Source organism: Fistularia commersonii, chromosome 19 (genome assembly GCF_037954325.1).
Source record: "Fistularia commersonii isolate RoL2024-O1a breed Wild chromosome 19, RoL_Fcom_v1.0, whole genome shotgun sequence".
Taxonomy (NCBI): Eukaryota; Metazoa; Chordata; class Actinopteri; order Syngnathiformes; family Fistulariidae; genus Fistularia; species Fistularia commersonii.
Window position 1 is genome coordinate 3,039,900 of NC_141302.1, and position 24,883 is coordinate 3,064,782.

General features: G+C 47.0%; 1 protein-coding gene across 2 annotated transcripts in view; it reads right to left on the bottom strand.

Moving 5' to 3' along the window:
• Positions 1-19,091, bottom strand: part of htr2cl1 (5-hydroxytryptamine (serotonin) receptor 2C, G protein-coupled-like 1) — a 70,779-nt gene extending 51,688 nt beyond the window's left edge. The window contains exons 1-2 of one of the 2 annotated variants that reach the window (XM_086165723.1): positions 18,887-19,091; positions 11,214-11,288 (exon numbers count right to left, since the gene is read on the bottom strand). The gene's annotated coding sequence lies outside the window, so the exon portion shown is untranslated. Of the gene's footprint in view, positions 1-2,898; positions 3,101-11,213; positions 11,289-18,886 lie in introns of those variants that run through there. The other variant, XM_086165722.1, reaches the window with a different exon arrangement.
• Positions 19,092-24,883: the final 5,792 nt, after the last annotated feature.

Consider the following 24,883-nt stretch of genomic DNA (forward strand, 5'->3'; position numbering starts at 1 on the left):
GTTGCAGTTCCATGTTTCGCCACTAGGGGCGCACTTTGCACAAGAACATACTTCCTGTTTGAACCGGCGCTCGCCGTCCAGGACTCGATACAAGATGGCCGATCAACAACCAATCTGATTATTCGGTTTTTTTGGGGGAAAAAAAAAAACAAAAAAAAAAAGTATTTCCGCCAGATCCTGTTAGCATCACGCTAAGCGTTCCTGATTAGCCTCTAATCTGCATCTGGAGACATTCTGGAATAGAAGTTAAACACCGCTCACACACACACACACACACACACACACACACACACACACACACACACACACACAGGTGTGTGATACCTTGGTGTGTGTGTGTGTGTGAGGTTGAAAAAAACACAGCTCTCTGATTGGCTGTTGTGCTGCCAGGTCATGAAAGCAGGGATTAGGGTGCAGGATAAAAGAAAAACACAATTCTATTTATAGTCTCAGCGGGGTGAACTGGGATTATAGAAGATTGTTCTTGTGATCATTGCAGCGCATCACACACACACACACACACACACACACACATTTCCTGTAATGAAAAAGTGTTATGTGTCATTACTGCGCTATGACTGTGTTATTACACAACAGCAAAAGCGCAGCAAAAGGAGGCGCAGACTTTGAGACTAAAAACTGATCACTGTTAATACGCAGGTCCGTGAAGTTATTTCATTGAAAAGAAAAGAAATTGAAATAAATCCCGAGGGAGGCGGTTTCCCCGTTCGACCTGCCCCAGGTTTACCGCTTTACAGACAAGTGTAATCTGATTACATTAACAGGCTACTCCGTCGAGCACTGCGCACACACACAAACACACACACGTCGAATTGATCCGTCTCTTGCAATAACTTTAAGCGGATTTAAAAAAAAAAAGAAAAAAAAAAAACGCTGTGGTTGAACGATCGAGAGAAATCCATTTATAAAAAAAAAAAAAAAAAATGTTAACAAAGCTCTTAGCTGAGTCTGCAGAGACGTTTCCCGAATGTCGCTTTTTCTGGGAATCAGACTGACCAAAGTGCATTACCGTGCTATTACCGTGTAATTACATAGTAATAAACACACAAAAGAAAAGAAACATCGGTCGCCATTGGCCAGCGACGTCACTTCGCCGCCACAGGTGTGTCAGATAGCTCCGCCCCCACCGGCCTGGGGGCGGAGTTCACGATCCAACGTGGAGAACCTTCTGGTCCAGAATGAAGGGGAACTTTAGAAGCTGCGGTTCCACCTCACAGAGAGCAAGAACGTGGAAATTAAACGCTAAACACACCTCGGAGCCGAAAGGCTAATTCAATACAAGGACCTTGGAAAGGCGCGCACACACACACCTCACACACAGCTCCAGTACAAAGAAAGAAAAAAAAAACACACACACACACACACACACTCCGGTTTTATCAGTGTATGAATGTCTGCAGTGATGTGACACACATACACACACACTCCCGTTTTGAATTGCTGGGCTCCCCTGGAAATCTATTTTCCGTCTGGATTCCATCGCGCCCTCAACGGTTATTATTCCCTCCTCTGCGGAGCCGGTTCTCCTCCTTTCAGGAGGAAGAGGAGGAAGAAGTGATGAAGAGGAGGAAGGAGGGAATAAATCACAATCATTCCCAGCAGCCAATCGTAACAGCGACACCTTCGAAAAAGAGCCATAAAATGCATTCTCAGGCAGGACAGCCATTTTTGTCTGTGTGTGTGTGTGTGTGTGTGTGTGTGTGTGTGTGTGTGTGTGTGTGTGTCCAAACAAGCCAATTTGTCTAAACAACCGGCCAATCAGGTTACGGCTACAATCATGCTCCATTTGTGTGGGCTGATTGAGAAAGATGGAGGGGGTTTGGAAAAGAAAAAAGAAAGCTTTTAAACCTCTCATCTGGTGTCCAGTTGGTGCTTTTATTTTGAAGGATCACACACACACACACACACACACACACACACAGTCTGTTTGTCATCAGTCATGTGATTTGCACGCCGGGGTTGGATTTATAGTGCGACTCGAACCGGAAGTGAGCCGGAATTTGAATTAAATAGCGAATTTGATGAGAAATCAACGCGCATGCGCGGTAATCCAAGGTGTTCAAATTAGAAGCAAGGAAATCCAGGTGACGCTTTTTGGGCATTAAAACACACACACACACACACACACACACGTGAAATTCAATGTGTGTGTGTTTGTGTCGCTCTAATCCCACCCTGGAGGCAAAAGGATTATGGAGACGTCCATTGAAAAAAAAAAAAAAAAAAAAAAAAGGAAAAACGCTTCCGGTATGTGACACACACACACACACACACACACACACACACACACACACACACACACACACACACACACACACACACACACACACACACAGTGAGAGAGCCACACCCTCTCGGATTGAGTCGTGGACCGGAACACCGAATTGCGTTTGGGAAATAAAAAAAATAAAAACACACACACACACACACACACACGTCGGGATTCGAACTACAAACAATGCAAGCTCAAAAACACTTGAGTAACGGAGTACACGAGTAATAGATTACTGCTCCCCGGCAGGAAGGTAGTACTTTCCCGCACCGCAAACTTAACACTGCGGTACCCCGGACCCGCATCCTGCGCCATCGACCGCGATAATCCTAGTCCGGAATTACGCGCACGCGTGCACGCACGCCCCCCCAACCTTTCCAACGCTAATCCCGGATGCTCTCACGCACGCACGCACGCGCGCTCCACCGCCGTCACCCTTTCGTTCAAACTCACCGTCCGAACCGGGGCTAGGGGGGGGGGGGGGGACGCGACGCACGCACACGCAACATAATCCCTTCTATTATAATAATATTAATAATAATAATAACAACAATAATAAAAAGGAGTCTTTCTCTACTGGCGATGAAGAACAATAATCCACTCACCGCCGGAGACCAGAGTCATCCTCCCGCCTCGCCGCTCCTAGAGCTCCATCCTCCTCCTCGTCCTCGTCCGCGTGCACGCACGGAGGAGCCCGCCCGCTCCAGCCTCTTCCCGCGGCGCGCACGGAGGAACCGGCGCCTCCGCCCCCTCCGCTCACACCCTCAACTTTAAGAAAAAAAAAGAAAAAAAAAAACAAAAAAAAAAGGGGGGGGGGTTGCGGGTCCTTCCACCGTGAAGACACGCACGGAGGAAGATGCGGTGTGCGCGTGAGAAATCACGGAATCCTTTAAATTGAAATCGCGGCAGGGGGAGTTTTAGTGAATGGAGCTGGAAGAGGGGGGGGGCGAGACGCTTCATTGACCACGGTTTGACTGCGCACACATGCGCGCGCACGCAAGCACGCACGTGCGCGCACGAACGCACACCTCTAGCGTCGTTTCCATTTGCTATGTAAAGTAGACGGGTTTGCGGCATACATAGCGCTGCCGTCAGTGACTTGTACGCCCGTTGACTCCACTTCTGGACCCTCCTGATCAGGTTCCGTTGTCTCATGCGGAATTGGGCTGCGAACCTGGTCCGAGACCAGAGCGTGTCCCGTTAGCTTAGCATCAATTTGAAAATCCTTGACATGAGGTGGGAAGCTGCAGGGGTCTGTCCACAGTGTGGACCCCCCAGAGCCGGGTCTGGTCCTTGCCCCACCTTCTACTAGTGTCAGTGGTTAATATGGTGGTGAGGTTGTCCACCAGACCGTTCCTCTTGATCAACATCTGCGACCTCCTCTGAGCTGTAGCCCCTGCACCTGGGCCGTGGGAGTGAAATCCTCTCCATCACAGCAAGAGTCATGGTCCATTGGCCTTGCAGCTTCAAGCTGTTCTTGCAGATTGAAAGATTGTCCATCTCGCCTCCGTGCAGGGGTTCAAATACTAACTCCATGGTTGTGTGGCGGTCCCATCCGAAAACAAGGGGTACACTTTGTGGACTTCTGGGCTGCAAACGACGAGCCAAAGTACGAGTAGTTGTGATTCAGAAGTCACCGCTCTACCAAATAGCCATCTCAAAACATACATACATTTCTTCGTTTTGTTTTTTTTAAGTGCGATTAGTGGAGTAGTGCTTGGTGAAGACGTAAGTTTTCAGCTTCCGGCGGAAGATGGTCAGCGACTCCGCTGTTCTGACCTTTTCTGAGAGTTGGTTCCATCACTGAGGAGCCAAGTCTCAGAAGAGCCGAGACCGGTTGGATCAGCGGGCAGGGGCTCTGAGTGATGGGGTGGACAGTGGCCGAGAGGTGGCAGATCAGAGGGGACGGGTAGCTTGACTATATCCTGAAGATATGACTGAGCTGTCCCATGCGCTGCCAGGTATGAGAGCACCAGGGTCTTGAACTTGATGCGGGAGCCAGTAAAGGGACATAAGAAGGGGAGTTGTGTGGGAGAATTTGGGACGGTTGAACACCAGGTGGGCTGCTGCTTCCTGAATAAGCTCCAGCGGCCTAATGGTCACCGGCAAGGAGGGAGGTGCAGTAGTCCAGACCAGAGATGACTAGAGCCTGGATGAGTGTCTGCGTTGTATCCCCTGTGAGGAATCTGCAGATCTTCCTGATGTTGTGAAGGAAGAATCTGTAGGAACGCGCGACTGCTGTGACGTTCGCTGAGAATGACAGTTGGTTGTCCAGGACCACACCCAGGTTTCTCACAGTTGTGGTTGGCCTTACCACAGAGTTGTCGATGGTGATTGCCAGGTCTCTATGCGGACAACCTTTCCCCGGGAGAAAGAGCAGCTCCATCTTTGAGGTTGAGCTTCAGATGGTCCGTTCCCATCCAATCGGAGATGTCAGGCAAGCTGTAATTCGGATTTCTACCTCTGTCTGACAGAGGGAAGGACTGGAGCAGCTGTGTGTCGTCAGCATAGCAGTGGTAAGAGAAGCCATGGGTGCGAATGACAGAACCAAGCGATGTGTACAAGAAGAGGGCCCAAAACTGAACCTTGTGGAACACCAGTAGACAGTCTGCATGGTTCAGAAACAGCCCCTCGCCATGTCACCTGGAAGGAGTGACTTGTCAGGAAGGAGGCCAACATGGAGTGCAGATCCTGTGACCCCCAGACCCTTGAGGGTGGTTGCCTGTGTCGAACGCAGCTGACAGGTCAAGAAGTAGAAGCAAAGACAACAGAGGCCGCTCTCACTTCCTGCAGTGATTGTGACACTACAAGAAGGGCCGACTCTGTCGAGTGACCTACTTTGAACTGAAGAGGGTCCAGGAGGTTTTTTTTTTTGTGGTGAAGGTAGTTAGAGTTGGTTAAAGACTGCACCTCAAGAGTTTTTGAGAGAAAGTGTAGTAGGGAGACAGGTCTACTTCTTGCTTTTGCTGGTGGCCTCAATCCGCACCTCCACTGGTACTGTGCCCTCGATGAGGTGCACAGCTCTTGTCTTGACTGACAACACAACCATGTCTGTGGTGGTGAGCTCCAGAGGGAACCACAGGTGCCTGTCAAGGCCAACCCTCATGCTCCAGTCCTGGTCAGGGGAGACAGGCCCCATTGTTTCTCTCCACCTGGTGCTTCTCCTTGTTCTTTCCAAGACAAAGATGGGGGGGGGGGGGGGGGGGGCTCTGCTGGTGATGGCACTTTGCTACCCTGTTTCCACTCCTCTCGCACTTTGGTGAGCTTTTGTCAGCCCTGGTGATGGTGCCAGCCATAGCGACCAGTGAGCGTAGTCCTGCAGCCTAACAAGATGTGCTTTAGGCTTATTTTGGGAGCATTGGATCCCACTTGTGAAGGTTCAAGGGCAGGGAAGCATTGCATAGATTGAAAAGCTGATGAAACCAAGTCTTGCCTTGCGGAATCTTCCACACATCCGACCAACTGATGTTCCAGTTCACGATTCCTTCCAAGGTTGACCAGCTTCCTTGCCAACACAGCCTTTATCATGGAGCAAGCTTGATCCTTATTTCTGCCACCACAACTTCCTTTCCTTGTGGTTGGCCTTGGACCAGAGGTGTGGTACCTCTCCCTATTCTGGGGTTGCTCTTCCTGCCTGGACTCAGCCCATGATCTCCCAGTGTTTCAACAGTCTAACAAGTTGGACAACTTCTGTCCAGGCAGTCAGTTAGAACCTTGGTGTTTCTTACTGACTCGTCTGTGGACTCCTTCACATGAGAACCAACTTGGTCTTCTCTTGCATGTAGCACAACTGTAGTGACTGCAGTAGCGTGTTCTTTCCAGAGAGACCAGCGTCACATGGACGCCACGATTGCCCCAACCACTTTTGAATAAAGGAGGTGGCTTTTCCATCATGGTTAATGAAGGTATCTCACTCCTTTTTAGGGGCCACAATACCCTCCAGTGAAGAGTCAACTAGCAGCACCACACCTTGTACTTCCTTGGAGTTGGCTTTACTTAATTCTTTGGTCAAGCCTCCCAGGCTTTTGATGGGTTGCTCTGATAGGAGTGGGATTTTTTTTTTTTTAAGGTTGGTTGACTCTTCTTTTGAGTAACAGGCTATGAGACTTGATCTTCATCCTTGCCCATGAGGTCAGCTCGACCATTCCCTTCGGCAGTCTTGATGTGCATGCTGCAGCCTGGAGGAGGCTGGTGACATTGTGAATGTAGCTCCTCAGTGGGGGAAGATTGACTAGGTGAGAGGCTGAGCCCTCCAATCATTTGCCTTGCCCTGATGAGGATTCTCACCCCACCACAGTTCCTACTTCAAGCCACTGCCATCCAATGGTGAAAGCCTTTGGGGGGGAAAAAATCACATCTGGAGATTAAGTACGGTGATTCAGTGTTCGTGACGCAGGTGGGGATGTGGAAGAAGTCCATGGTGTAGAAGACCTGCTGGGGTGGGACTGATCCATAGGAGCTTGCAAGGTCTTGCCTTGGGGATCTGGTCCCAGATCATCATGAGTGTTCTACACATCCTAGGAATCCTAGTACTCCTGCCTCCTGGCAGTTTGTGTTGACATAGCCGTTCAAGCAGGTAGTTGGTATCCTTGTGGCTAAGACGGGGAAGATTTTTCCTTCTACGCATTTTTCCTTCCTTCGCAGTAGGTGAAGTCACAGAATTGGCCAGTCTTTTGAGCTTGTGTCCTTGTAAATGAAACTTGCTACTGCTCTTTGCCAGTCAAATGGAAGGAGTTGCTTTTTCCAGGCAGTTCTCATTAGGTACCACAGCAGCTTTAGTACAGTGGGGCAGTTCTTAGTTTGTTGGGGACTCCATGACTTCACTGAGGTTAAACTCCACTGTCAGTTGTGTAGACCAAGGTACATAGCCTTGTGTTCAGAAGGGAACGCTCCTTTGCAGGTCACTTTACTGCTTTTTGACATGGTGTTCGAGTTGCGCCGTGATACTTTTGAGCTTGCCACTCTTTTCCTCCAGGAGCCAGCTGGAAGGGATCCTTAAAACTGGCTTCTGTTTTTTGAATCTCCAAATGCGTTTGGCTCTGAACCCCAACTGGTCTTTCCCTGACCTCCTCCCACCGAACTTTCAGATCCCTTTTCCCTCTGTGAGTGTTGCCTTCTTCCAGTTCTGAGAGTTGCTGACACCTGTGCACCAGCACTCTCCTCACACCCCTTCCTGAGACAGCACCACTAAGGCATTTGCATTGCAGGTAGAGTTGTCCAAAAAGAAGGGACATTAGTGATCTGGGTGTGTGGAGGGAGAGAGCGCCTCTGCTAGGGTCAATGGTTGATATGGTGCCAGTCTGTCCTGGTGCAGGACCACCCCATACTTCCTCTAACTTTAACAGGGCTTGCCTGATTAGGTTGTGCATAGGATAGAGATCATCCACAGAGGGCTCAACTCCCACCTCAGTTTGACTGGCTGGGGGGGGGGTCCCCAAAAACAAAGTCCAGAGGTTTGTGTTGGTTATGTCCAAACATAAAGACAGCTGGGTAGACTGACTCATAACCAGCAATAGTTGGAAAATCCAATCTTGTGGCTGCTGGGATCACAATTTGTGCAGCAAAGTAACTCCACTAACCTGTCGCTCTCTGGGTGCAGTTGTCGTCCAGGTTTTTTTTTTATGTCCAGCCACTGGCAGACCTCGCTGGACAGTGAGGCTCCACTTCCGTCACTGTGACGCTCCTCAAACACCTAAATGTGGCAAAACATCTCTTCCACCAAGTGCTCCACAGTTTCAGTGGCGCTCCGGTCTGAGTGCAAATAGTCTGTCTTTTAGTAAAATAATCCATAGCAACTAGGAAGTGTTACCTGTCCTAGGAACTGGATGACGGCCACATGTTCAATGGGAAGTCCACTGGTATTTCTTTACGAGCATGGGCTGTGTCTCTTCAGTGCGACTTGGTGTTGCAGCCTTGAACAGAGACCTCCACCGTGTAGGCAGAGGGAAAGTTACCTTGAACATTTGAGCATGGAGGCAGTAGTTCCTCTCCTGGTGGCTGGAGGACAAGAACTGAAGTAGGTAAGGAGCTGCTCTCCTCATTCGCCTTCCTGGGTTTGTCCATGCGAAGCTCAACTCCCACCTCACGTCGGTCTAGTGGTCCAACAATCAAGTCCATGGCTGTCTCACCAGAACAGGGACAGCTGTGGTACACTGTAAACTCTTGAACTGCTCTCTGGTAGGCCCAGGTCCCAATCTTGCTGCTGCTGGCTGGTCAGGAGTACAAGATTGATGGTGCCAGTGCGGTTTAATCATTCCACAAACCTTTCACTGATGGTGCAGTGGCATCAGCAGGGTTCCTTGAGGCCTGGCTTCAGACAGACCTTGCTGAACATCTGATCCTCAGTTCAGCCTTTAGTCACTGCGCAGCTCCTCCAGGATACCCAACGTAGCAACACCTCTTCCACCCTGGTAGGGTCTCAGTCTTGCATCAAGACAACTGGCCACACCAGTCCTTGATGTGCTTCTATCCATCTTAAAGTATGGTAAGCAGAGTTGTTCTGGTCCTCCTGAACTGCCACTTCTTCAAGAAGAGTCATCTGGAGTACACCTCTGGTGCTAGTGCCACAGCCCAACTCTTGAAGTCAATAGAGCTGGACCAGCTTGACCCAGTGATGTAATCCAGCTGGAGTTCACCAAGGGCACGAATCCTTGTGGAGCCTGTTTAGGAGACAGTCGAAACAGAAGCCAGATGGTCTTTTGACCAGGACCACTAGAGCCGCCCCTGGACTGGTGGGTTCTCAAGCCAAAGATGAGGTGAGCCTCAGTCCCTCCTCACCAGCAGGATGGACCACAGCAGCTTTCTAGCCCAGCTAGAGCATTAGCTGGGGTACATCTCCATTTCTGCAATAAGTCTTGACTTCAGGGTGAAGGTTTAGTCCTGTTATCAGTCTCATGCTAAACAGGCAGTTTGTCCCACACTGGCAATTAAAGTTCGCATTAGATTTCATCACATGTACTAGACCTACAAACATTTCTCAGTTTCTCATAGGGACACAAAATTAGAGTGCACATTAAGTATAAAGTTCATATAGATACTATTAACTGGTACTGAGGTGAAAGGATAATACGCTTAACAGTATAAATGCGATTGAAATACATAGAAGCAGCAGAGTTCTGTACAGTTTGTCATACCATACAATAGCAGGTGAGCAATGAAGTGGATTTAAAAAAAAAAAGGCCTAAGTCCGTTTATAATACAGCAGCATCAATTTTACTTTAACAGGACAAAAATGGCAATAACGCAAGCTAGCACACTATGTTGACAGGGTCCAGTAGTTTTTTTTTTTGGGGGGGGCAAAACATTGCTCTTCAAGGATTGGCTGCCTCTGTCGTGGTAGGGTAGCTTCACCGGCTCCTGCTGGACTTCTGTGGAGTCAGTGTCAAGGGGCTGCATCTTACAGCAGGCAACGAGTGGAGGAATCTCAAAAAATTGTGCTCTACCGCACAGGTTAAACACCTCAGGAGGCAGTTGACAGTCTACGTCCATGGTGCCTCCAAAACAGACTCCTGCATTAAACTACACGAGGCTAGCAAAGCTTCTGGAAGACTCTCGCAATCACCTTACTACGAGAAGTATTAAGAGAAAAGTACTTACAAGTGCAGGAGAGCGCTCCCTTAGCCACATCAATGATGGCAGGAGGCTCCTGGTCTTCCATGGGAGCCCAGGGTTTGAGTGCAAAGGCTGGATGAGGAGGTGCACTGTGGCAAATGCAGCGGTGAGGAAGAAATTGGTTTTAAAATTTCCCAAATGACACCAGGAGAGTAAAAAAAAAAAAAAATGCACTACACTGTGGCGGCGTTGTATCACTGCAATGTACTAGGGTATGATGCATTACTACTGAAGAGGGGTACAAGAGGAAGGTACTTCAGCAGTGTGGTACAAATACAGTACTACAGAAGAGTGGCATCACCACAGTGTACTAGGAGATGATGCAGTACTACTGAGTGTTACAAGAGGAAGGTACTACAGAAGAGTAGTATCACTGCAGTGTATGAGGAGATGATGCAGTACTACTGAAGAGGGGTACAAGAGGAAGGTACTTCAGCAGCGCGGTACAAATACAGTACTACAGAAGAGTGGCATCACCACAGTGTACTAGGAGATGATGCAGTACTACTGAGTGTTACAAGAGGAAGGTACTACAGAAGAGTAGTATCACTGCAGTGTATGAGGAGATGATGCAGTACTACTGAGTGTTACAAGAGGAAGGTACTACAGAGAAGGGGTATCACTGCAATGTACTTTTGCAAAGTGGTACAGATACACAATACTACGAAGTGGTAAAATTGCACAGTACTGCAACAAATACACAACCAAGGAAAGAGATATTTTTTCAGAGAATGAACATCAAGCAGGTGTGAGGCAGCATCAGTCTCCTAACATGCATGAGTAGTCAGCTTGAAGCAGGTCAAACAGGAAGTACAGTGGGAATCCATAAGCGAGCGGCGTCGCAAACAGGAAGTGCAGGCGGCATTGCATCAAACAGGAAGTACAGTGCAAATCGTAGGCGAGCGGCATCGCACACAGGAAGTACAGTGCACATTTTAGCAAAAGGTGTCATATCAAACAGGAAGTACACTGCAAATTGTAAGCGAGCGGCGTCGCAAACAGGAAGTGCAGTGCAGTGCAGGCAGCATTGCAAACAGGAAGTACAGTGTGAATCGTAAGCGAGCGGCGTCGCGTCATAGGAAGTACGGTGCACATTGTAGCAAAAGGTATCATATCAAACAGGAAGTACAGTGCATATCTTAAGCGAGCGGCGTCGCAAACAGGAAGTACAATGCGCATCAAAACAAGTGTAGCATCAAACCAAACAGAGCAGATAGCGAGCAAACGGCGTCACACTAAGCAGGAAGTACAGAGGTAACCACGTGAATAACCCAAAACCGGCATCACGGAAATAGAACGCATCACTCACCGGTGTTGGGCGAGTCCAGCGCCTCTCGGAGGTTGATCTCAGCAACGATGGCAAATCGGCCAAACATCAGTGTCTCTGTTTTCCCAAAAAAAGGGAATAATGTCCAACAGGAAGTTAAAGGCGTGCCAGACACAATCACAGGAAGTGCACGGCAAGCAGTCAGGAACCAAAGAAGAAGAAAAGGAGGCGCCACTAATGTACCCACCGCACTAACGACCACAACCAGACACAGGTGTGCAGGTGAGGGCGGGGCCGGCGGCTGATTGGACGAGAGCCGGCCGGGAGGATGATTGACAGACAAGGCACAGGTGAGACAAGAAGTCAAGCTGCCGCACGACACAACAGGAAGTGGGTACCAAATTAAAACAGGAAGTGGTTCCAAAAGGTGGTTTGTTTTGTTCTGATTTTTTTTTTACTTAAAGAAAAAGGGGGAAAAGGAGAAAATACCAACCAAAGTGTCAGGAAAATAAAAAGGATTATGGAACAAATCTCAAAAAATGGAAGTTTATATACAGAAGTTACAGAAGGATGGTATCAACTTCCTGTTTGCACAGGTCTGCTTCATTCATTCATTCATTTATTCATTCATTTATTTATCCATTTGCTCACTCATTCATTCTTATTTCAACCATTTGTTCATTTATTCATTAATTTGCGCATTTATTCACTCTCACTCATTTTTTCAGTCATTCATTTATTCATTTGATCATTTATTCATCAATCACTCACTCATTAAATCACATGTAAATTCATTCATTTATTCATTCATTCAACTATTTACTCATGCATTCTTTCATTTGTTCATTCATTCATTCGATCATTCAACCATTTATTAGTTTACTCATTTGTTTGTTTATTCATTCATTCATTTAATCGGTCATTCACTCATTAACTCACTCACTCACTTATTCATTTATTCTTGAATTCCTGTCACAAACTCATTAATGTACTGATTCATTCACTCATTCCCCAATCATTCAATCAATAATCATTCATTCATTTATCCATGAATGAGTGAGCAAGTGAATGAATGAACGAATTATATTTTTTCCTTCTGTCCACTCCTAATCACCCGCTCCCGATCGATCACCCGCTCTATATTGATTAACCATTTTTATGAACCGATCACCCCTGGCCAACTCATCCCCCCTTTTCAAAGGCGATCAGCCGCTCCTGATTGATTCTGAACATTCACAATCAGTCCTCTGACAATCTCACACACACACACACACACACACACAGGGTGGGGGTTCTGACGCAATCCGGTCTCCGAGTCACGGAGTGTTTTGACGTCTCGGCGCCGGATTTCAAAGGCTGCCGTGATTTGATTCCTGATCTGGGTCCCCCCGGGGGGGGCGGCGTGTTTTCAAACCAAGGGAAAAAAAAAAAAAAAAAAAAAAAAAAAAAGAAAAAAAGGAGTGAGACGTCACATGGTCGCGGCGTTCAATTGGTATTCAGATCAATCAGTGTGATAAACAGCAACATTTGCAAGGCGGGCTTTTATTTTGGCGGGGTGTTGCAGATGGGAGAAGAAGGTTTGATTTTCCTGGATGGGTCCCAGGTGCACAGGAAATGAAATGACACAGGTGGCGACGGCGGCGTGGCGGCGTGGCGTAAAACGACAAAACCCCAGCTGTCGCCGCTCTCCAGATATTTGTTTTTTGGTGGGTTAATTTGGGCTGATAAAAAAAAAAAAACGCGCTTCACTTCCTGCCCATGCTTCAAGCTGATTGGCCGACACCCGAGGGATGGCTCCGCCCCTTTATCGCGCGTATATATTTGCATGAGCAACAGCTGGACGCCGCTACAATCTGTTTGACACACACACCTGTGATTGTGTGACAAGCCCCGCCCCCTCGTGATGGATAGCCTATGACATCACCAGGGCTGCCGTGATTGGCCGCAAGACAGCGCGAGCAGTGACGTCAAAGGATTCAGATGAGCAGGATTTTTAAGGTTGCTGCACCGCTGTGATTGGTCGGTTCGCGGCGTTAGGGGTTAAGGGGGCCCGACGCGACGTGGTGATTTATTACACGGTAATAAAGCATTCATAAGCAATCCGTTCATAGATCACCCCTTCACACACGAGGACGGAACACTAAATCAGACGTTCATTCGTCGGCCCGGTTCTGGACGGTTGAGGAATTAATTTGCCGCTCATGTTTAATTCAGCGCCACCGACAGGCCACGGAGGGGACGTGGAGCAGCGGTTCGATTTTAAAAAAATGTTCGAGTTATGGGTCGAAATGGAAAACCAATGGTTACTATTGTGTAATAAGAGTGTAATAACAGTGTAAGAATCAAAGTAAGAATCATTAATTGCAATTAAACTATGCATTTAAACCGTGATGAGTCCTGACACTGTTAGCTTAAAATGAAGGGGCTTCCATGTGGCGTAATTAAAAAAAAAAAAAAGCCAACCTCTGTTAAAAACGTTGATTCCGAATTGATGCTAATGGAACATTTGGATTCGACTTCTGCTGGCTAACGACGTCGCCGTTGAGAAGCCGAGGGGAAATGGATTTCCATCTTCTACCCGCAATGGGCGTGAAGAGACAGACGCCGCCGAGCTCCTAATGAAGCGACGCCTGCGCGCAGGGAAGCTAACAAACCGTGACAATGACTCCATCGTCGTTTACTGTCGCCGTAGCCTGGCGGGGTTAGCGGCGTCCCGCGGAGGCAGAAACGGGTCGCTAAGTTCAATGGTCGCCATGGGAAGCTAGCTCGGCTATAGCCTCGCATCGGTGAGCGTCGCAGCGGCGACAGCTGATGGACATAAAATCGTAATGCTCTTGGGAAGCTAGCTTAGCTCGAGCCTCAGGCTGCCAAGCTGGAGCGCATTTGCTGAAGCTAATTGCCATGGAGATGTAAAACTTATGGAAAGCTAGCTCTGCTCCAGCCTTGCGTCGGCGAGCTGGAAAGCAGTGGCGAAAGCTAATCCTCTCCCAGATGTAATGCTCATGGGAAGCTAGCTTCATCTAGCCTCGCATCGATTTGCTGGCGTGCAGCAATGTAAGATTAAATAGAAAGTTAGCTCTGCTCCTGCCTCATGTAAACGAGCTAAAGGGCAGCAGCAGAAGCTAACTGCCTCCAAGATGTAAATTTCATGGTAAGCTAGCTCCACTCTAGCCACCTCAGCGATAAGCTAGAGTGCAGCGGCTGAAGCTAATCCTCTCTGTGTCAACGCTCATATAGCTACGCTTTAGCCTCAGGCCGAGACACGAGAGTAATGCGGCCAAAGTTAAACCTCTGATGGATTACTAGCACCGCTCTGGCGTCAATGAGCCTGACTGTAGCGGCTAAAGCTAATCCTGTCTCCATCGAGATATTCATGGGAAGCTAGCTCAACTTGAGCCTAACACTAGTGAGCTGGAGTGCGGTTGCTCAAGCTAATCCACCCTGAGTCATAACCCCCATGGGAAGCTAGCTCCACTCTAGCCTCATCCTGATGAACCGGAGCGTATCAGCTAAAGCTAATCCTGTCTCAGTCATAACACTCATGGGAAGCTAGCTCCTCCCTAGCCTCCTGTCGGACTTCAGCGCCTTGAAGCTAGCTTTGGCGAGACATCGCCTGGACCCATGGTCACGCAATGTAAGCAAAGATGGCGGCGGGACGGCGTGGGCAGTGTTGGACTCAGTTACCTCGTCCTCCTTTAGCCCACCGGTCGTCGGGCTAAATTTAGCCTTGACACATGTTCTCAGGAATGTGCCGACGGTGTCGAATCCACGCGCCGGTCTGTTGGAAACATCCGGAGCTACCCAACGAAAGCCTGCTCTGTAGCATCTGGCACCCAGGCTAGAACAAATACACAGCTGGGCGCTATATTTAGCATATGCCGCGCATAAATCTGGCCCGTGGCTTCGGCGACGCTTGTGATTCATGCCGCAGAGAGCCGAGAGAGCACGTACGCCACGTAGCTACCACGCCAAAAGATCATACGTGGAGTCCGTACAGCAAAGATGGCACCGATATCCCTCCGTATTAGCGCTAACGTGGAAGCTTCGGCTTTGCTAGCCCCTCAGGATTAGCCAGAGTTAGCGCTGTACGAGTTCGCCATGTTCTCCTTCCAGGGTTCTCTCCAGGTAAGTGTGACACATTGCCTATGTCCCTGTGATTGACAGGTGACCCTGTGATTGACAGGTGACCCTGTGATTGACAGGTGATCCTGTGATTGACAGGTGACCCTGTGATTGACAGGCGTCTTGTCCAGGTGAAGACCCGCCATCTTGGCTCGACGAAGCGGGGAAACAGGAAGTTTCCAAATATAGGAAACGGAGCAGAGCGAGCGATGGCACACACACACACACACACACACACACACACACACACGCATACACACACGGAAATCTAAATAAATGAATCCTGATGAATTCAAAGACTTCAGAGCGTCTTCCTCCCGCATGATTCCAGACGCTCCTCGCTGATTTGCATTTCACCCGCTGCTTTCTTTCTGTGTGTGTGTGTGTGTGTGTGTGTGTGTGTGTGTGTGCGTGTGTGTGTGTGCTCTCTCCAGTGCCCCCCTCCAAGCCTTTGTAGTTCTTTTTTGAATTCCTCTCAGACGGCGGCGCCCGTCAAGCTAACCGCTTTCCCAGCTTGGCGCCGACCGCCGCCATTTTGAACACGGCGCCACGGCGACGGATCTCATGTGGCGTGCGTTCTTTCCATCGATGCTGACGTTCCTGCTGTGGCTCCGCCTCCTCCACGCCGTCCTCCTCGATCCTTGTTTTCCCTGAAAGTCCGGATGTGTGATTCCTCCGCCATGGCGCCCGCCGCCCGCCGCCCGCCGCTGGGGTTCCGGACCATTTCCTTCCCGTGTTGACACGGGAACAGATCCGCTGGGTTTCCCGGCACAGGAAGAGGCCCGGGGAGGGAAATGCTGGAAAAACGTACGGCGGCGAGGAACGGAGGGCAACCAGGCGGAGACGGCCGGCGACCACCTGGACGGCACGTGTCGATTGAAAAAATGGCGGCCACACGGACCGAGGTCGCGCTCAAGGTCAATCGTCCCTTGGTCACGCGAGGATTGAGAGGGGGAACCAATCAAAGGAGGGGATGAGCGGCGAGGTCACGGGGTCAAAGAAATTATGGTCCAGGTTACCGCGGGCGACCAGGGTTTACAAATCACTGCTGGCCATCCAGGATGAGTGAATCACTTAATGTCTTAATGTGTGTGTGTGTGTGTGTGTGTGTGTGTGTGTGTGTGTGTGCGTGTGTGTGGGGGGGTCATCGTGTCGTGACATCATCACCTCCTTCATGTTCGTGCAGCACTTAATAAATACATGCATTCTCAGTGTTATTATTGATTTTACACACACACCAACACACACACACACACACACACACACACACACACGCACACACAAGTGAGCATGTTGAGCCATTTGTGAAATCAAAAGATCATGCAGGTGTAATAAAAATGTAATGAGGTGTAATAAAAAGTGGAATAAAGCATAAAATAGTTGTAATAAAGGTGTAATAAATGTGTAGTAACGTCATCATGTGGTGTAATAAAGGTGTAATGAATGCGTAGTAATGTATATAAAGTGTAATAACGGTGTAATAAGGCGTAAAAAAAAGAAATCAGGTGTAAAAGAGTTGTAATAAATGTATAATAAGGGGAAATTAAGCTGTAATAAGGTGTAATGAAGGTGTAATAAGGTGTAAAATTGGTGTAATAAAGATGTAACAAGGTGAAAGGGAGCAAATGCGTCACAACCGAAGACAGTGCATCGCCACGGCAACGGCAGGCGAGCAGCATCCAAGGGCTCAGACCAGCTCAGATGAATGGATGAGCTCATCTCACTTGTGAACACTTGTGAAATATCAAGATGGTCTTCGGCTCACGAGCCACACCAGAAATTCATTCATTCACGCAATTATTATATCATATAATGTAATAAAGCGTTAATAACACATCTATTACAACTTCTCTATTACAAAATTTCATCTGTGTATTTTTGATGTCCTTAAAAACTCCTTATATAGGTCTTGATGTTTCCTCTGGTATTTTCCCATGAAACGCTGCTGACGGGAGCGTGGAGCTTGTGGACAAAAAAAAAAAGAAAACGCTAAAATATGTGCGCGCGCACACACACACACACACACACACACGGCTACATGGATCTGAAGCGCTACTTGCTCATCGCTTCCACTTTCTCAGTATGCCGTCTTCCACGGCGCCGTCGTAGCGTCGGAAAGACGTCCCGCATCGAAGCGTTTCTGGGAAAAGCCGAATAAATCACTTTAGCCGTGCGGCCACCGTTTAGGCCGTGGCGTCCATCCAGGGGCGATTGGATACTGGCGTTCGCTCGGGATGGCCGCCGTAAAGTTATTACAGCGACCATAAAGCAGGATTTATATTCCCCCGGGGCGATAAAACACTTAAAGCCAGAAAAGCTCATCGGGGTCGTTGATCAGCGGCGGGCGACCGGCGCCGAGAGCCGGCTAACGCGGTAGCCGGTTGATTAGCATCCCTAGCGCAACACTTCCTGTTGTATACACATCCCATTTCGGAAACACGGAATCGCTTCCCTCAGCGGCGCCGCCTGTGGATGACGGATGAATCATCATTGGACGTGTTTTCCCGCGCCCTCGGCTCTGACCTTTAACTGGAATGTTGGTCGATTTTGGAAGAAACATTGGAAGAAACAGTTCTTCACAGAACAAAAGACCCAACTACCCCCCCGAGACACCCCTCCGTAAATGAAACCCCCGGGAAAAATCTCGTTTCTGACCCCCCCCCCCCCGTCCAGGAGATGTAATTGGTCTCAGGCGAGCGAGCGACGTGATTGGCCCACAGACGAGCGGGGGGGTAAATAAATAAAAAAAAAGATAGAACATGATTACGCGTACGTGTGTGTGTGTAGCCTCCTTGTAATCCAACACAGGACGTCTCATACTGTGTTCCCTCCCATCCTGTGTGTGTGTGTGTGGGTGTGCGTGTATGTGTGTGTGTGTGATACCTCATCTCGGGCTTGAGTGGATTACAACATCAACAACCTGGGTTACCGTGGGTTACCATCAATGGTTGCCCCCCTTCAATCCACAGAACACTGTGTGTGTGTGTGTGTGTGTGTGTGTGTGTGTGTGTTTTCAGTGTGAACCCGCGAGTACGGTCAGCACGCCAGACGAAAATCCTCGGCCGGCGGCGACTGGCCTACTTTTCCTTGAGAGTAATCTCTCCCAGCAGAGTCTCAACTCCACTTCCTGCCACATGAGGACAGAGGCAGGATAGCAGGAAAAATAAAACAATTATCAATCAATAATTGATAATCGATCAATACGAAAAGATTGACTGATACAACTCCTAAAGGGGGGCGGGGCTCGCCAAACAGGAAGTGGTGAGAAATCACCAATGCAGGGCAGGAAGACGCACCTGCCAGGTGGGACGGATGGTCAAGTAAAAATAATGAGCACAGGAAGTAAAAGAGTGGATTTCAAAATAAAACAGGAAGTGACCCGCAATGGAGCGGGAATTGCAGTACAATCACACCACATGTGACTGGGATGAGAGAACCAGATTGTTGTAGAGCTAAAGTACTATTACGAATACACGTGCGCACACACACACACACACACACACACACACACACACACACACATCAAGCTAAAGTCATGAAAGGAGTTTCACACAAATCGTGTGTTTATTTAGGACAAAACAATTGACACCAACCTCTTTGTCGGTAGGTGGGCGAGTTCTCCGTCGTCCTTGGAGACGGGAGCCATCCTTCCAGCCCAGGCGGGCTCCACCTTCTTCGTGGGGTCGACACCTCCTTGTCTTCACACCATGCTGAGCTCAGCGGGTTGAGGAGTCTTCGTTTTTGACCGGTTTTTCATTGAATTGTGACGCCGATGAATGCCAGGCCCGCTTCTCTCCCACGCCCAGGGGTGATTGTATGTGTGTGTGTGTGTGTGTGTGTGTCGGGAGGGAAGCATCCCAGCGCTGTGTGTTTACAGGTTCTGCTGCCAAGAAGATGCTGGAAGCCACCCAAAGATAAACAACGGTATCCAGTGCTGGAGGGGAGCTAAGTCGTGATGCTAGCAGGAGGCCTGGCGTCCGATGGTGTGTGTGCGTGTGTATGTGTGTGTGTATGTGTGCGTGTGTGTGTGTGTGTGTGTGTGTGTGTGTGTGTGTGTGTGTGTGAGAGAGAGAGAGAGAATTTCCTCCTCCTCTCCACTCCTCACTCATTCATGTGTCAAAAACAGAAAAAAAATGATTTAAATTAGAATTAAATTAAATTAAACAAAATTAAATGAAATCAAATTTAATCAAATACCATAAGCTATTTAATTTAATTTAATTTAATTTAATTTAATTTAATTTAATTTAATTTAAACCGTCCTTGTGGTACGCTGAAGTACTATGACAAAATAAACACAATATATACACATTATATGGCATAGAGATATTACAAAAAGGGCTTTTTTCTAAATGATATTTTCATGCATAATACAATCGTCGGTTTTATTAAACATGGCGTGCGAGCAGATGCGATGGCGGGAACAGAGGCCGCCGCCGATGGATAAAAGAGATAGCAGAGCGACGGCGGTGAGGTGTGTGTCCTGGGACGGCTGATGAAACATGGAGGAGGGACGGCGTCTGATTCCAAGACATGTGGAGATGCAACACGAGTGTTTAATAAATGTGTGTTAAACAGGCTTTTACTGCTAATATCATCCAGGAGGAGTTCAGTGTTTGACATAGAGGGACTAAATGGACACACACACACACACACACACACACACACACACACACACACACACACACACACATATACAAATACATATACATACACACATACATATACATGTACATACATAAATACATAAAAAAGACAGTTGTTTCAATAAATAACAACATTCTAAGTGTTTCTTACAGCAATCAATATGTGGTATTATTGGAATTATTTATAAGATAAGATAAGATAAGATAAGATAAGATAAGATAAGATAAGATAAGATAAGATAAGATGTACTTTATTGGAAAAATTCTTGCGTCACAGTAGTGGAACAATGACAATATCAACTAATACGAAATAACAAATATAAATTATAGAGAGAATTAAAAGAAAGCAAAAGACATCCACAAAAGATAGAAAGCAAAATGAAGAACAAGGATAAAAAGAAAGAGAAACAGAATAAAAAATAAAAATAAAGTGTGAGAATTGACAACCAAAACAACAACAACTATAAGAACAGAAACAGAAAGTAACAATAATATCATAATATAATGTTTTCTTCTTTTATTCCCCTTAATATTTTTACTATTAATATATTTGATAATGATTTAAATACACATCTAAAAACATATAATAATATTCATGATAAAAATATGATGATGATGATGATGATGATTATTATTATTATTATTATTATTATTATTATTATTATCATTATTATTATTATTATTATTATTTCCCTTCCCTAGCCTATTCTTTTTATTCTCCCTGCTCCTCCAGGCCTGGCACATTCAATTTGGTGAAACACACACACACACACACACACACACACACACACACACACACACACATACACACACACGTGCACGCTCAGACCTCTTCACGGTCTGATTCCCCCTCCGATCAGGGAGACGGACGCAGGGGAAGCCAGGACCAGGGAGGACAGAGGGAGCTCATCTGGGGGAAGGGGGTGGAAGGTGGAGGAATACGATGAGACTGAGAAAGTGTGTGTGTGTGTGTGTGTGTGTGTGGCAGGTGAGACACACACCTGTTCTACCTGCAGAGTATGTAGTACCTTCACCCCCTACCTACTAGCTGGCCAACTGAAATTAGCTTAGCGACTTTCACCTAAGAGGCAAGGGAATCGTCGACGTGTGTGTGTGTGTATGTGTGTGTGTGTGTGTGAATACCAGACCCCCTCTTCATCTCTTACTTCTCCCCAGACACGAAGTCTATTCGTGTCACTCCCCCCGTCCTCCCCCCTCCGCCGTCGCCTCTTTCCCCGCCATTTTTTTTCTCATTTCATCTTGTCCCCTCCACTTAGCGCACCGTTCGCTTTCCATCTCTTCTCCCTCTCATGCTCACCCCTCCTTCTGCCCGCTTCCCCCTCTGCTTCCCCCTCTGCTTCCCCCTCCGCTTCCCCCTCTGCTTCCCCCTTGGCTTCCCCCTCCCCTTTGTCTCGCCTTTGAGTCATTCTGAAAAATCGCTCTGCGGCTCTCCTCTGCTTTTTGGCGGGAGCTGATCGGGCTGTCAGCACTTTCACACACACACACACACACACACGCGCACGCGCATGTACACACACTCTTGTCACGGTCATGCGCCGAGCACAAATCGTCAATCACTCCTCCAGCAGGTGAACGTCTGCTTCCTGTCTGCCCCTCTTCCCCTTCTTCATCAAAAAAGCATTAAAAACTACAACAATGGCCGCCTGACGACATGTACCTCAGCCAAGGCCGCTTGAAAATAGACAAGAGACAGTTTTACCGCATCCCATAATATTTCCCTTTGTAAGACTGTCTCTTTGTGAAGAGAGAGGGAAAATAAACTGAAATATAAAAAGAATTAGATGTTGTTATATCTAAAAACCTTGAACACACATTTCAGGCCCTGAATCAATGGATGAATGAATTTATAAAGCAGGAAATGAGAAAAATATAGCTGGGTGTCAACAAAAAATACATTTAAAAAGGTAACATTAAAACATCCAGCCATAAATTAACTCATATTCAATATTCTAAATATTTATGAAGATGATTTTTAGGGTGAAGAGGGTTTAAAATGGATGAAAAACAAATTAAAAATAAAAAGTTTTTTGAGGATATCAGACTAAAAGAAGTTGGGGGGGCATGAAATCAGGAAAAGGAGAAAAAATAACAACAAATATCTTTTTCGGACGGCGAGTTGTTTTCACTCCTTGCCAGGGCAAAATCTGTGAACTTGCTGACCCCTTAACCCCAACAAACACACACACACACACACACACTTTAGAGAAGCGTGAACACACACTGTTAGCAAGCTAGCTACCATGTAGCACCGCGTATCCGTTCTTTGTCGTTGTTTTCCGCATTTTCTTTGACCGCCGAAGCAATGATTGAAACACTGATAATCACCGTACATAATAATATATACATAAACAATGTATGTATACATATAAATATAAATACATTTACATATTACATATACCTATATATGTGTGTGTACTCATATTTATATATGATATTATGTATATATATATATATACACATAAACACACATATATATGTATTTATATATATTGATTGTGTATTCATATATAATTTCTGTAAATATAGAGTTTATATACATAATGTGATGAAGATATTACTCTGTATATTATGTACATATTGTGTATATATATAAACCTGTGTGTGAGTATATTGTACATACTATAGATATATAATATACACACACGCATTTATATATATATATACATATAAACACAATATGAATATAATATCTATATAATATACAGTACAATATATATATATAAATATATATATTAATATATTATGAATATTATGGTATAATATATATATATACATATATATGCATACACATGTTTGTGTGTTTACAACATAAAAAACACCTGGAAATTATGATAAAAATATGAATATACATAAATATATAGACAGCCGTGTGTTTATTTTGGTACGTGTGTATATAAACACGTACATAGATATGTTTGCTTGTATGTGTTTGTATAGAAATAAATCAATATATTATATGAATAAATATACATATACATACACACACACACACACAGATCCTAATTCGTAATCTGCACAGAATAATTCCTGACAATTCAAAACCTGATCTCCATCCACAAGGGAAACAAGTTCATTCCCTGTGTAAACACACACACACACACACACACACACACACATACACACACAGCCTGTTCCTGATCAGAATGTGAATTTCAAACACACCGTCGGGGTGGAAGGAGGGCGGCGTTGGGTTTATTGCCCTGCTGTTCGCCATCCACCGGAGGTCATTACAGAGCAGGAGCAGACATCTGCACGACAGCGCGCACGTCGGCCTTCCCCCGGACGCCATGGCGCCGCGTCGCACGTCATCCCGCCATGATTGCGGCCCCGCCGGCCTGTCCTCCGTTCCTTTTTCATCCGCGGCGGGCGGCTGACACCTCGGGCCCCAAATTGGCGTCCTGTGCAAACACATTGTCTGGATTTTCCGGCGGCGGCGGCGGCGGCGTGCAGGGCGCCTGTCGAGCGTCCGCGGACTCGCCTTAATAAACCCCGGGGTTAATCCCGCTATGAGATGGGTTTCCCACGGCAAGCTTTTTCCATCCAATCAGGGAAGACAATGAATCTGGTATGTGGAGCTGCAGGTTTTTCTTTTTTTTGATGGCACTGCTGCCATGCAGTGCTTTGTTAGCATTAGCATTAGCATTGTTTTCAGACATATTATGACTAAAAATATAAAAACAACAGAAAGGCAGGATTAACTGCCTCACCTTTTCCCAACCTTCACCCTTATTCTGAACTCCAGACACACAGACCGGTTTTCCCACATTCCCCCCTGGTGTGTTAGCATGTTCGCATCTAGCGATCCCTTCCACCACCACCACACACACACACACACACACACACAGGTTTCCACATCATCATGACTTTGGGTTAAAAATAACAGCAGAGCAGAAAATAAATACATGAATAAATAAGATAAAAAATGCAGTCGGGTGGGTCAGACTGGCATGAAGACACTTCAAAGCTTTGGACCTTAATTGAGATAAAACCAATATATATATAAATAAATAGGTGTGTGTCCGTGTGTGTGTGTGTGTGTGTGTGTGGGTGGGTGTGTGTCCAAACCCCAAGCCTGGCCACAGGCAGAGGCAGATGGAGGGAGCAAACGAGGGTGGGAGACAGATGTGTCTCTGTCAGTGTAAATGTGTGTGTGTGTGTGTGTGTGTGTGTGTGTGTGTGTGAGATGAAGTGGGGGGGTGTCGTCATAAATAATGGACAGCGTTCCTGTGGAAGAGGATGGTAATGAGGAGCTTGAGAGTGGGAGCAGCGGAGAGTCGTCGGTATAAAACACACACACACACGCGCACACACACGCACACACACACACTGAAATAGGGGTTGACAAGCCCCATCCAGCTGTCAATCACACCTGTCAGGTGCTATTGTTGTTTGGCATCCGGACAAAAGGAATCAGTTAGCCGAAAGAAGAAAACTATCTATTGTAGACATCTGTCAGACTCTGCATGAACCACACACACACACACACACACACACACACACACACACACACACACACAGACAAAACCCATCTCCTCTGCGATACGTCGATGTAAACAAGGCGGTTCACGTCCAGAGAGAGGATCCGCCCGCGGTCAACTGTGTGAAAAATTAATGAACACTTGAATAAAAAACAAACAAACAAACAAAAATAAAAAACGCGGGCTCTGTTCCGGTAGCGGAGGGACACGGAGGAGGGCGAGGGGGCGAGATCAGTGCGAGACCTTCCTGCTTTATCTCCTGAAAAATCAATACACCCACGCAGCTAATTCAATCCACTCCTGTCCTGGCAGCCATCTTTGATTTGGGCAATTGCCTCAACTGGACTCAACCGTTACTCAGAAGCTGTCTCTCACATTAACCCCTGCCACCCCGACAACTGAGATAAATGATTGCTCTTGGCTCGGATCCTTCCTCAGAAGTGCC